The sequence below is a fragment of the Mus caroli genome, unplaced genomic scaffold (assembly GCF_978045245.1).
Source record: "Mus caroli unplaced genomic scaffold, Mus_caroli_1 scaffold_5, whole genome shotgun sequence".
NCBI lineage: Eukaryota > Metazoa > Chordata > Mammalia > Rodentia > Muridae > Mus > Mus caroli.
In genome coordinates this window covers 107,492,917-107,506,469 of record NW_028227260.1, presented here as the reverse complement: position 1 = coordinate 107,506,469, position 13,553 = coordinate 107,492,917, and the positions used below count along the sequence as shown (strand labels likewise).

Here is a 13,553-nt window from a genome sequence, read left to right as displayed (position 1 = left end):
GCTTGAGGCCTGCTATGAGTTAGAGGCAAGCTTCTTTCAAGTAGTTTAATGTGACAATGGGAACTGTTGCTTGGGTTCTATTCTTCTAGGTATAAAGGTAGAAGGGACTCATGGTCCTTATGAGTAGGAAAAAATACAATAAAAAATTATTAAATTGTATCAATAACCATTTTGAGGAAACAGAGTAAAGGGTAAGAGATGGTCCTGTGAATTTTGTGGAAAGCGATCAGGGAAGTTTTTCTGAGAAGGGAAAGCATCATCTTTCAATGCTGCACTGCCATTTACTTGTTGTGAAATAGGGCAGAATGAACAGGAAGTAAGATGGCATGTAGCAGGTTTTGAAAGCCAGAGAGAGCCAAATCATGAAGCCTGCTGTTGCTTCTTGGTGTATACTGCTTATCAGATTCTGCAGTTTTACATTCTTTTCTAAAGCAATCCACTTACAGTTTTCTCAGATAATTTCTGTTTAAGTCCAGTTTCCTGGACATGGTTTGTGCTTGGAATAAAGGCTAAAAGTTAAGGGAAGGTGGGTGGCTGAAATCTCATTTTTGCTGGCTGAAATGTTGACAAAAGAAAAAAAAAGGAAGAGTTGGTGGATGATGAGTCCATCATAGAGGAAGTGTTGGGAAAAGGTTCAGTAGGACCTAGGGACTCAGAGAAGAGGTACAGGATCTAAACCTCATCTTATAAAGGTTGCTGTGGTTTCAAAACTCAGCAAAATGGAATCTTTGTTAGTAGTATATATCATTATTAGTAGTATATATCACTGTAGATATATCATTAATTTTTGGAGAAAAATAAGATTCTTTATGGAAACCTCATTGTCAGTCAGTACTTTTGGGTATTAAAATGTGAACTAATTCATAAGGGCCTATAGTTTTTAAAACTACAAATTAGATGTTGGTTGAGTTTTAAAACTTTTGAAAAGTAAAGTTACAGAAAAGCAAATTCCTTAATGTCCTTTCAGTACAGATGCTGCAATTAACTTGGTTCTATTTGTCCATGCAAGTCCTCCCAGGGAGTGGGATTTAAAAAGTAGACCTTGTTCTTTCTTGAAGTGTCCAGAGGGGGAAAAATAAAACATCCTGTTATTTTCTTGCCCTTCTGAGCTCTAACTCCTGGCAGAAGAAAATAGCCAGTCACGCTTTTTCCTTCCTGAGGGCTCCAGGGTTCCTGTTCTCACAAGAATGGCCTTAAGCTTTCACTCTTGCAGATTTAAATGTGCTTGGGGGGAAAATGCCTTCAGAACAAGTGTGCTTGATTACACCATTAATTCTTAACATCCCCACAACTTGGAGGCTCTTTGTAGTGGAGCTTTCAGTACAGAAATATGGTAACATATGAAGTTTATTTCAAAGCACTTAGCCTTCATGCTGCCTGATCCAGCATCCTACTACAATACTGACGTTTTCTTTGCAAGGACAGAGATGAAACTCCACTGGAAAGTGGGTCTTTTTATGTATAAAAGTATATCCCATCATTTGAAAACTGGTTGAATGGAGTCTTATCCAGTGCTATAGTTTAAAATATAGTAGTCATTTATTCCATATACCCTGGTTATGCTCTTTTATAAGTCTCTGATATATGGATTAGAAAACAGTTATTACTGTAATGAAGTGGAACTCTTCCAACGTTCAGATAGTCTTGTTTCTGGTTAATGGCTTGGACATTGAGTTTTTAAAACTTTGATAGTTGTGTGTGTGTGTGTGTGTGTGTGTGTGTGTGTGTGTGTGTGTGTGTGTGTATGTGTGTATCTATGTGTGTGGGTGTGTTGGGGACAGAACCCAGGTACATACATAATCTAAATGAGTGAGTATTCTACTATTGAGCTGTACTATCCATTCAGGTTAGTAATTCCTTTAGCATTAGCCATCTAATTACTGAGTGAAGATTTCATAGTTATTTTCCTCCAATTATTATTTCTTTGATTATTACTTTTATTTTGCATTTAACTTCATAAGCTTCAGATACATAATATTGCCACAAATGTAACCAAGAAAAATGAAATTGTTATTTCATACAGACATATTAATGAGAATTTTCAAACCTACAAAGTAAAGTTATAGGGCATTGAATAGCTAACTACCAATCACATGAATTCCAAAATTAACAGTTTTTCATAGAATAAATTACTGATAATGTATACATATTTTTCAGTATGCTTCCAAGCAGTGGCTATTAGCCTATGTAATCATAGTTTCATTATCATACCCAATAGCCATAGGTGTTTAAATAATGATGTCAAACATCCAACTTCTATTCGAATAGCTTCAGTTTTTTCCAAACCATTACTATCATTTATTACCTTTCAGTGAAGCCTTCATCAAGAGATAGTAGAATGGCAAAGGAGTAAAGGAGTTAAACCAACAACTTGTGTAATAATTATCCTTCTTTCCTCATTTTCTCCTAGTCTCTTGAGAAATTGAAGGGTAAACCACAGTGCTGACTTGAAGCTCTAAGACTATAGGAATCCTCCTAAGGAAGTTCAGAGGAGGAGCTTCACTAAGAGAGATGTCTGAGGGTAGAGTAGAAGGTACAATATGAGAACCGGAGTGTGGATATACAGCATTCAAATAAAGGCAGGTGAGGTGATGCGTTCCTGTAACACCAAGATTTAGAGAAATGAAGGCAGGAATCTTGGGACTTGTTGACCAGCAGGTCTAGTTGAATCAGTAAATACCAGGTTCTTGAAAAATTCTGTTTCAAAAAAAAATAGATGGCGAATGATAACAATGTATGAGGATCATGTCTCATAAACAAGGTAAATGAATAGCAATTGAGGGTGATAAATACTATCTGAAAACATAAAGCAGAATGCAGAAAAAGATATCAGATGTCAGTCTCTAGGCTCCATGTGTGTTCACCTAAATGCCTGACACATAAACAGAGAAATAACGGTTATATGGAGGCGGGGGTGATATGTGTATCTGTTATGGGAATGACAAAGATTTCTTGAAATTCTTTTTATGCCTTTTGTGATTCTTTCAAGTCGTTATCATCATAGCTGTTGTCAATAGTTATGTCACAGGGTGGGGAATATCATTAAGCTTGCATATGGGATTCCTCTCCTCTCTGTCCCTCTTCCATCCATCTTTTACTTTTATGGCTCTTCTTTCTTTTCTTTATCTCTTTCTTTCTTTCCTCTTTCTTCCTTTTCTCTTTCTTTCTTTCTTTCTTTCTTTCTTTCTTTCTTTCTTTCTTTCTTTCTTTCTTTCTTTCTTCCTTTCTTTCTAGAAAGCATCTTGGTCTCATGTTACCTAGGATGACCTGGAACTTGCAATGTAGTCTAGGATAATCTTGAACTTCTAATCCTGCTTCATTCTCTTGAGTGCTGAAATTACAAGCATGTACTAACATGTCTACTGTTTATGCAGTGCTGGGGATTGAACCCAGGGCTTTTTGAATGATGGACACTCATTCTCTTCTCCAATTGAGCTACCTTTCCGGTCTAAATATTCATATGGGATGATTAATGAAGTTCAAAGTTGTCTAGTGGAAATTCAGGCAGTCATCTTACATCTCATCATTTTCAGCTAGCCTGCCAGAAGAGGGATTTCTGGTCAATACTCATCTTTTCCTCAAAAATAAAACTAGGGTGGAATAAAATGGAGCTAGATCACTTACGCTGTGCTCTACATAAGCAGAGATTCTCGGCATATGGACAGATGATTAAACCAATGAAAATTAAGGAAAAAGTGAAATGTCTTCTTATTCATCTGTTTGGTACAAATCCCAAAGGTCAGTAACATGTCCTGTTGGTCAGCACACTGAAGAAAGACACGCAAATCGACTGCCGGTGAGTGTGCAGTTGCTTCAACTTTTGCAAACGTGATCTAGCAAATATTATTCTTCCAAATAGCTGTCATTCTCATTACCTCATAATCTACTCATTCCAACTACCCCCATTCTGACGCACTTTCCTATTTCTGTGTCTGCTTTCTTCTAGATGGTGGTATTTGTCATTCCCACCTCAAACTGGTAGCATGACCTTGACTCCTGAATTCTGTGGTCCCTATACAACTGCAAGTCATTCTCATGCAACATTTTGGCTTATCTTGTCTGCTGCACCTTTGTGATCTTTAGAACACTATGCAAGTTCAAGTCATCACTGCTGAGTTGCCTAGCTGATTGTGCATGTGCAAAAAAAAAAAAAAAAAATCAACCTTTGAGTTCCTTGCTTCAGCCCTCTGCACTTCCGCCTCTACTCTCCACAGCCATTCCTCATGTGCTTGTGTTTTATATATCAAAAAGGGTTTAGCCCTCTTTACCTGGGTCGTTAATTTTACCATTTGGCTATTAAGTATTACGAATTAGTATCATTTACGTCTTAGTGATAATGAAACTTTCAATCACTGTAAATTTGTCTAAATTAGGGTGAGAATGACCTCTGAGCAACCCCCTCCCCCAAAAAAGGATGGGTGATAGGAGGCATGAAAATTGAATAGGGAAAGAAAGGTAGCATTGAGAGCAACCAAAATGAGTGTTGTGAAATGTTTGATAAAGGTAAAAGCAAAAACTCTGTGATGATGTTTGCTGTTTCTGAAAATCCAGTTTTCCAAGTAAAGAGAAATGAGCACTGTCACAGCTAGTACAGTGAGGGACAGACTGGACTGACTAGAAAAATCACACATAACATAAAAATGCTGAAATACAGAAACTCAGAATTGATTTGTAGTTGTAATTTCAAAAAGAGCAATTGAACAGGCCTCTGTCCATTTGCACAAACTGTCGATGAACATACCCAAATTCAAATTTACCTTTGTAGCAAGGTGAAACTTTAAACTACTCATCGAAAGGGATGGGTGGTCAAATAAGCATTAAGGGCATTATGGGCTTCATGGAAAAAAGTAGCAGGAGGAGGATACAGGCCAGGAGGTAACAAGATGACTATAAGAGATGGCAGTTTTTTGAGCAATGCAGATGAAGTGATCCCGTTCTTCCATAAGTACATGCCAACTTGAATGTCATTACAAAGGACAAGAAAAAGAGCAGTGCCCCAATGCCTGGAAACAATATTGTCAAAGTTCTGCTTTGTTCCAGTGTTTCTCGTCTTGCCCCTGTTAAACTCTGGCTACTACAGAATTCCAGAATCTTTGATCCTTTAAGAGAGTAACAGACACGATTTTATGTCTACATGCATGAAAACTATCAATTAAAGCTGAGAAACTCTTTGTGAAATGCTATCTAGTGGATTTTCTACTGAGGTTAGTCAATACTCACATGAAAATGAAACTGGCTTGAAAGTACAGCTGATTTTGGACAGTGTCACAACTGCAAAAGTGATAATGAATGCTGGTCCTCGTGTGCAAATCATCTCCATTTTGCTGAGAACTGTTTTTCTCCTTCAAGCCCCACATTGGTCCTTGGAGTACTCATAATGTTCATGATGCACTGTATTCAGCTCTGAGAAAGTAGCTCAGAGAATTCTCTTCACTTATCCTAACAATAGTAGGAAAATAAGTGAGAGAAATAAAAATCTCAAAAACCCCTAGTGGAATCTGGCAGAAATCTTACACTGAGGTTGTTACTGGTTTTGAGTGTCTTCTTCCAGTCATGGAAGGAATTGAAAATGTACCATAGGGCACAATATTGTGGTCATAGAAGGTTTAAAGAGATGGGTTTAAGTGATGATGCCAGTCTTTTGACTCCCAACCTAAGAATATATCTGACAAATATTTTACAGATAGGATTGCCTCAAATGTTGATTAAAAATAAGCCATCTCAGGTTAGCATTCAAAAACTCACAGAATATTGAGGTGTGTGATCTGCACATCAAATAATAGGACAGGGAGAGATCGTTCAGTTCAAAGAGGATTATGTGATAATACATAACCTATGAATCTGTAATCAAACAAGGTCAATAAGTCTCTTCTCTCTACTCTTGACAGGGGAGAAGGAACATGGACCATCCACCCAGTCTTCCAAACAACATCCCTCACCCATAGTTGAAACTTTGGATTCAGACCCTTCTCTGACACTTCTGACAATAAGTTTGGTGACTCATGCTCTGGAGGAAGAAAGTGAAGAAGAGCAAGACTACTTCTCTGCAGCAAACTCTGATGTTCTCTGTTCTTTCCTTACCACTGTTGTCATGAGCAGCATTTTTTCATAGGTGCATTGTTATCCTTGCCATGAGAGCAGACAAAAATGAAAAATAGTTGCCAAGTAACCAGAACTGCTGGTATGAAACTTTGGGAAATATCACTGAGATGTGCTTTGGTATTTTATTTCTGTGAACAAACCAATTGTCTTGGACTTTCACAGTACTCTTTTCTATGTCTCACCCTTTACCACAAAGGTCCTTAAGTCCTTTGACATGCATAGTGTGAGGGATTCTGGCACACATTCTAGAACCTCGCAAAGTGGGAGGGGCCTGCTATCTGCTTTATCATCTTCATTCCTGAAGTTTACTTTAATTCTGATTAGTTTGGCATAAGGTCATTTGTTGTATGTAGTCATCTAAGTTATGTAATGCCTGATTCTGAGTAGCAGAGTATTTATCATAAATTCCTTGATTTGCATTGGTACCTAATCAATGAGGAGAAGTTAGTATAGTTAATTTCCATACTTCCCTCTTGTTCTCATGTTTGCCTCATCCAAGTGTTTCTGAGATGCTGAACCTCCTCCAGAAAAGGTAATGCTAAAATTTCCTGTTCCCAAAAGGTGCTGCAGAACTCACTTCTAGTTGAAGTTTGAGTGTTTAATTCACTTTTGTAATCTCATTATTTGACTGAAGTATTGTTAAAGTGAATTTTGAATGTTTGAAATTTCCTATGCAGATTTAACAAAGAGAGAAAATGACAAAACCAGAGGTAAGACACTCAGAAATGATTATTTTTTCTGGCATATGATGAGCCTGCCTGGCCTTTTAGTACTTACACATATTTTTACCTGCTATCTATTTTGAACTCAGTTGTGTACTTTTTCTGGAAACAGAGAGGAAGTCTGACTAGCATTGCTTGATCTTTTTGCCCTAACTGCTACTGTGCCAACATTATAGAAGGAGCACCCTGATTGCAAAGGATAATGACATAATACTGCCTGAAGAGAGAAAGGAAGAGTAAATCTCGATATGAAGTTGGGAAAAATTACTTAATATATCCTAAATTGCATAAAGACATCCTGGAATGCAAGCAGTTTATTCAGTAATGAAGTAAATGTTTCTTTTGAGCCATAGTGTTAATAATAGGCCTTGCTCACACAGTAAGCAAGATGGCTGGCATTCTCAAGGCTCAGAAGAAGCAGATGTAGGTTGAAAGTGCACTGTCAGATAGTGTGGCCCTAGCAATGTTACAGTTCTTAGCAAGCACTCACTTCTCCTCTAACCCACAGGTGTTCTCAGCATTGACTGGATTTTGGAGTCAGGGAGGGGAGCTCCGAAAACATGGCATTTCTGGAATGTGTTCCTAGCAGTAGGGGCAGTACCTATATATTTGCAAACCAACTCAATGGTTCTGTGTACATCTCTACATGAACACTTCTGCTATTAGGTGATACAAAATTAAGATAGAAAAATAGAAGTGAACTAGTGTTGGGCTCAGGGAACAAGGCTAACATGATCATCTCAGCGTTTGTTCTGCCACTAGGTCAATGAGCAGTCTCACTAAAGTCACTCTAGACTTTTCCTAGTTTCCAAATGAGGGTATAGTATCTTTATCTCCAAGTGTTCTAACTTTGGTATTGCCACATTCAGACAAAATGACATCAACCTTATTGGTTAACTTTGTGAGTACCTTAGACTTTATGCAGAAGCCAGGGTCAATAATAATGTTAAATTTCATTCATGTTATTTGAAAATTGAGGGTGGTTGGACTGCAGATATAGTTATGTAGTAGAGCCCTTGCTTGGCAAATTATAGTCTCTGGGTTCATTCTCCAGCATTGTGAAAATGTGGTTGTGAGTCAAGCTTTATATATTTTAGACCCTCCCAGAAAAGAAATTTAGGTATTAGGTAACATAGAATAAAGAGGTCAACTTCTTAATGAGAAAACACCTTCCATGAGTATGTGTGTATGTGTATATATATACATATACATATAAATATATATACACATATACATATATACACATGTATATATTCTATTATATTATATATAATAGCACTTGGAAAAAATAACTCAAACCACTTTCATATGATTTTAAAGAATTTATACCTGTCATTTTGATAGATATAAATGCAAACATCTATATGGTCAATGTTTTAAGCTTCCATAAATAACTAGTTTCTTCTTAGTCATGGCCATGGATAAGTATTTTAAAGTCATTCACCATCTTTGCCAGTATTATCAGTGGCTATATATGCCTTTAAAGAATGAAATTTTCTGATAACTTTCCCATGGATTGATATTACCACTTTGGCTACTATTCTTCTTAATTTGATCAGACTTAGAGAAACCATTTTTTAAATTGAATTACATCAACTAGAAAGTCAGTGTAATAAAGTAAAAAAAAATTAAACATTATATTCTTTTAATTGTGTAGGACTATATAGACTTTGGATGATAGAATAAATTCTTTAGGGCTCTGATAATTTGAATTAAAATGCTGAGATAAATTTAATTTCTATTTAGGACAAAATTCAGTTAAAATCTCAGAAGTATCACTGGTGAGGATACATGATGGATTTTAGTGTCCTTTTTTGTTAGAACACTTTAATCCGGTTCAGTTCGAAAGCAAGTCAAATTTATAGGAAGATGTATTATTTTTTATAGATTAAGCGATAGAAGTAGAATTTAATGACAACATCGTCAGGCAAATAAATATCCTTATTTTTTAATTCTGAATATTCTCCCCCAAATTAAAACATTTCTGTGTATTTAGGTCCTGTATTTTTGTTGTATGAATGAATATTTGTGTTACTGTATGGTGTGTGTGTGTGTGTGTGTGTGTGTGTGTGTGTGTATGCGTGTGTGTTGTATATGCAGGTTTGTATTGGTTCATACACCAGTGTGTGGACATGGAGGCCACAGCAGGACATTGGTTTTCTTGCTCTGTCACTTTCCAGCTAATTCCTTTGAGATAGGGTCTCTTTATACTGTTTCTACATCATCTTCCTACTCTGGAGTTACAGTCTGGCTTATTTTTCAAATGTGGGTTCTGGGGAATCAAATTCAGGTTCTCATGCATGTAGAGCTTGTCTCCACTGTGCCACCTTCTCATCTTATTTATTTTAATTGGTTTTAGAGAGTTTCTATCATCAAACAGTTTGGGTAAGTTCTTAAGCTCAATATAAACAAGCACACAGATAGAAAATTCCTTCTCTATAGGCATACTTAATCACTGTGAGAAATATGAAAAAATAACAAGGAGGATAGGGAGAATGGGGTAGCTCAGTTGCTGAAATAGAGACTGTATTAGAAAGTTAGTAGTTGATTTTAAAAGATTATTCCACAAGGACCCCATTGAAGGAGCCAGGAAAAGTACCCAGGGAGCTGAAGAGGTTTGAAACTCTACAGGAGGAATATCAATATCAACTAACCAGTACCCCCAGAGCTCCTTGGAACTGTACCACCAATCAAAGAAAACACATGGTGGAACTTGTGGCTCTAGCTATATATGTAGCAGAGGGTGGCCTAGTCAGTCATCTATGGAAGAAGAGGCCCTTAGCCCTGTGAAGGCTCTATGCCCCAGTATAGGGGAATGCCAGGACCAGAAATGGGAGTGGGTAGGTTGGGGTGCAGGGGGAGGGAGGAGGGGATAGGGGATTTTCGGACGGTAAACCAGGAAAGGGGATAACATTAGAAATGAAAATAAAGAAAATATCTAAAAAAATAAAAGATTATTCCATTTACAATTTTTGAAAGCTGAAAACATGAAGCTAGCTTACACATTTAGATCATGCATCTGACACCACCTAAAAGTTAATAAAAGTCCCATTGTTTATGTTTAAGAATCTGTGAATGATGCTTTTGACATGAAATGTACTGATCACTGAACTTTACATTAGATAATTACCCTTTTATGATGGTCTTGGGTATCAGTATTGTCAAACACCATGTTGTGAATGTAAGAAAATATTTTGATGAAATGTAAAAATCAAGAAAGGAGACTGGAGAATATTTCTTTAGCATGAACATATGTGGCAAAGTTAAGCATAAATCTAGTGTATCTGAGACAATGGATTTTGTCTTGCATTACTCGTTAGCTCTTCCTTATAAGTACCCAGAGTTGGTACTTCACTATGTGGTGGCGATATGATACATATCCTAAAGTGATTTCGACTAAGGGTTTGGAAATGTGGACATTGACTTTTTGTCTGCTCTGGGTCAGGGATACTGTTTATTTTTGGGTTTGAGATGCTTTGTCCTGCCAAGGTAATCGTTCACCTTTTAGTGTAGGATAAGTCATCACAGAGCCTAGGTCTCAGAATTAGACAGACAAATTTTAATATTTTCTCATGCCAGTTAACTAGCTGTGTGACTGTGGGCATGTCTGTTAACTGTTCTGAACTTCATTATTTAATCTGTAAAATGGGGTGAAAATGCCTGTATTATTAGGTGGCAAATGGAGATTACACAAGATGCCTAGTACAGTGCCTGGCACATAGTAAGTGCTCAATAAATCATTGCTATTATTATTATTATTATTATTATTATATAAATAAGTTTTGTGTATTAAAACATGATAACTTTTCCTTCAAAATATGATATATATGATGATTTTAAAAGAAAGAATTAAAAGCATATTTTAATATTTTTCTTTGTTTGCTTATAAGGGATACCAGAAACACATCCATTTTTCCTTTAGTGATTCTTTCACACTATACTTATTAATGTGATTACTGTTGTATGATGTCTATTTGCCTGGTGATTAGAGGTAGTGACTTTTTGATATGACTGTGTTCCTGTTCTCTTAAAAATAATCAATCTACTTAATTCCAGCTTAAAGATAATTAAGACACTCTGATATAGAGAGGAATGATAAATATGCATAGAATTCACTCTTAATCACTAACTTTTTAGCAAAGTTCCCTTTCAAAGAACTGTGCTAGTCAAAGTGTTCTTACTAGGCAAGGAAGAATCTCCACAACTGACTTCTGAACTCTCCAGTATTTTATGCATTTATCATGGCATTCAGGAATTTTAAAAAAGTGATAGTCAGAAAGTTGGGTACAAATAAGACTCTAGTACTATGTTTTTCAAGTTACACATCTTTCATTGCCTCAGTTCAATTTTACAATACTGCCTCCCAGTATTACTGCAGTGGCTTTACATCATAACCCTGTTTTAACTCAGAATGTTCAGTATACCAGTCTTTACATGTGTAGCTGTGTATGCTTAGTAGCCTTTGCTACTTAGAACCTCTATACACAACTATCATCATCTTTGTCTTAGAGTCAAATATTTCCTTGTCAGAAGACCCACAGTAACTGCCCATTATCTCCTTGTCAGCCTTTTGACTTTTAACTCACTGACCATTCCCAGTATGCCTTGCTAGTTTTGACTCCTTGAGTTCTCTTGTATTTAATATATGTGCCAATTCCTGTTCTCTTAAGCCTTATTTAAGTTATAAAGAACTTCAGATTATAACTGAGTTCTCATCTCTTATGGCTATTACTTAAGTTCTAGTGAGTGAGGTCAAAACATTACATATATATTTTTATTCATGAGATTGCCCTATCAAATTATAAACTTCATTTTACCTGTCTCCATGTATGTTCAGAATACAAGGGTAGATTTCGTCTCTGTGTTTTTTTATTTTTTTAATATGTGTAATCCTCTAGCCTCTGACCATCATCCTCCTTTATTGGGACTTTAGGTGCATCCCAATTTACTTTGTCTCTGAATATAAGGGAACCTGAACAATTAGCAGCTTCAACTCTTGTGTATCAGCATGTTATACAATATCTTTTATTTGCTACTAGGCTTCAAAATGTTGTATCTGTACTCCTCATGCAACAGCTAAACTTGGATTGCTTAAATGTATTATACTTTAGATTTAGTATTTAGATCTGGACTTCGCAAATTATAACCTTTGGGATAAATCCACCCACCCATACTTTTTTTTTAAATAAATTAAGTCTCACTGGAATATAACCATAGATGTTATTTTTCTTATCTACATCTACAATAATAGTGTGATTGAGTAGTTTCAATAGAGACCATAAAATATTAACAACTTAATCCTTTTCAGAACATCTTGGCTGAAACCTGATCTAGAACCAAGTAACATTTCTAATGAAGGTACAATATATTATTTGATAATTTATATCCTGTTACCATTCATTCTGCCAACCCATAAATGTTTAAACAGATCAGTTCTTTGAGACTGTGAAGATAGGTTCTAAGACATTCAAATTACTTCTTTTTTATTTGAACTTCCTGTTTCCTATTTGCTATGTACTTTAAATGTCCTTGTTCTTGCTTTTTAGTAGAAGAGATACTAATGTCATAAAAGTCTGTGCTATGGTCTGATTATGTTTGAATATAAAATCTATACCATAGTATGGAAGTGTTTCAATATTTCCTTGTTTCTAAACATGGCCTAATTTCTTAGATCAGGCCTTTCTGTTTTTTAGGGTCTCTAACTTAGGTCTTCTAGGTTCCACAAATGACAATATCTTGAATTACTAGAGTTTCCCTTATTTTCTAGTCTCTGACATGAATAATCTCTAGTGCTTGTGTTTTCTAATCTATCCACTATATTAGAGTTTTAAGTTTCTTAAATCTTCTGATATTTTAGCCACTACTTAAAGTTAAGCCTTGTAATTCACAGTCCAGAGTTACAAATTTCAGATCTTTTGCAGTCCCAATCATCCAGTATTTCCTACCTGTAGGGCTTCTAGAGTCCTTTATTTCATGGCAGTCAACTGTAGCTTTTCCAGTCTCTTGTACTGTATTTTCAGTTATATCTATAAATGTCTTCTAAATCTTGATTTTCACAGTGCCTTTTAAAAATCAAAGTTATTATTTGACTATTTCATACATGTATATATAATATTTTATGATTACTCTAGTACTTATCCTTTCTAATCTCCTTATCCCTGTCAGTATTCATCCCCACTATAAGTTCTTTCTGTACATTCAAGACTTTATTTTGTGATCCACTTAGTTTCACCAGAGCCATTCATATGTCCATGAGTGTACAATGATCCTTTGAAGTATGAGAGGCTCACAAGAGCCTCATCCATAGACAGTGATTCTCCTCCTATTATCAATCAGTAGCCACTAATTCCCCCAGGAAGGACAGGAACCCATTAATCCTTTACTTATCTGTGATTAACAAGCCCAGTTTATAACAAGCTCAGTAAAGCTCAGTAAAAATCTGTGATTTCATAATATAGCATTTCATTGGCCTTTTCTTTACCACCCAGCTTTTACATTCATTTAACTCCTGTAATATCTTTCTATTACCAGTTCTTCTCTGACCCAAGTCATTCAACATCCTCAAGAACTTTCTTTTCCCACATCAAAATGTTCCATTACTCTGAAAACATGAATAACTAGATCTTTTAGCATCTAGGTCTCTTAATCTCTAGGGTTACCAGTATCATTTATGTATAATTCTTATACATTATTTGGTTTTTAACAGGACTATGGCAATATTCAGGCTTT

At 35.9% G+C, this 13,553-nt stretch overlaps 1 protein-coding gene across 4 annotated transcripts in view; it reads left to right on the top strand.

Annotated features, from left to right (window-relative positions):
- The window catches only part of LOC110286137 (melanoma-associated antigen 1-like), a 168,403-nt gene that overhangs the window by 53,832 nt on the left and 101,018 nt on the right, over positions 1–13,553 (top strand). Inside the window, exons 8-9 of one of the 4 annotated variants that reach the window (XR_015047171.1) lie at positions 3,739–3,796; positions 5,889–9,643. The exons of 2 other annotated variants lie outside the window; for them this stretch is intronic. The gene's annotated coding sequence lies outside the window, so the exon portion shown is untranslated. Of the gene's footprint in view, positions 1–3,738; positions 3,797–5,888; positions 9,644–13,553 lie in introns of those variants that run through there. One more of the 4 variants, XR_003835709.2, reaches the window with a different exon arrangement.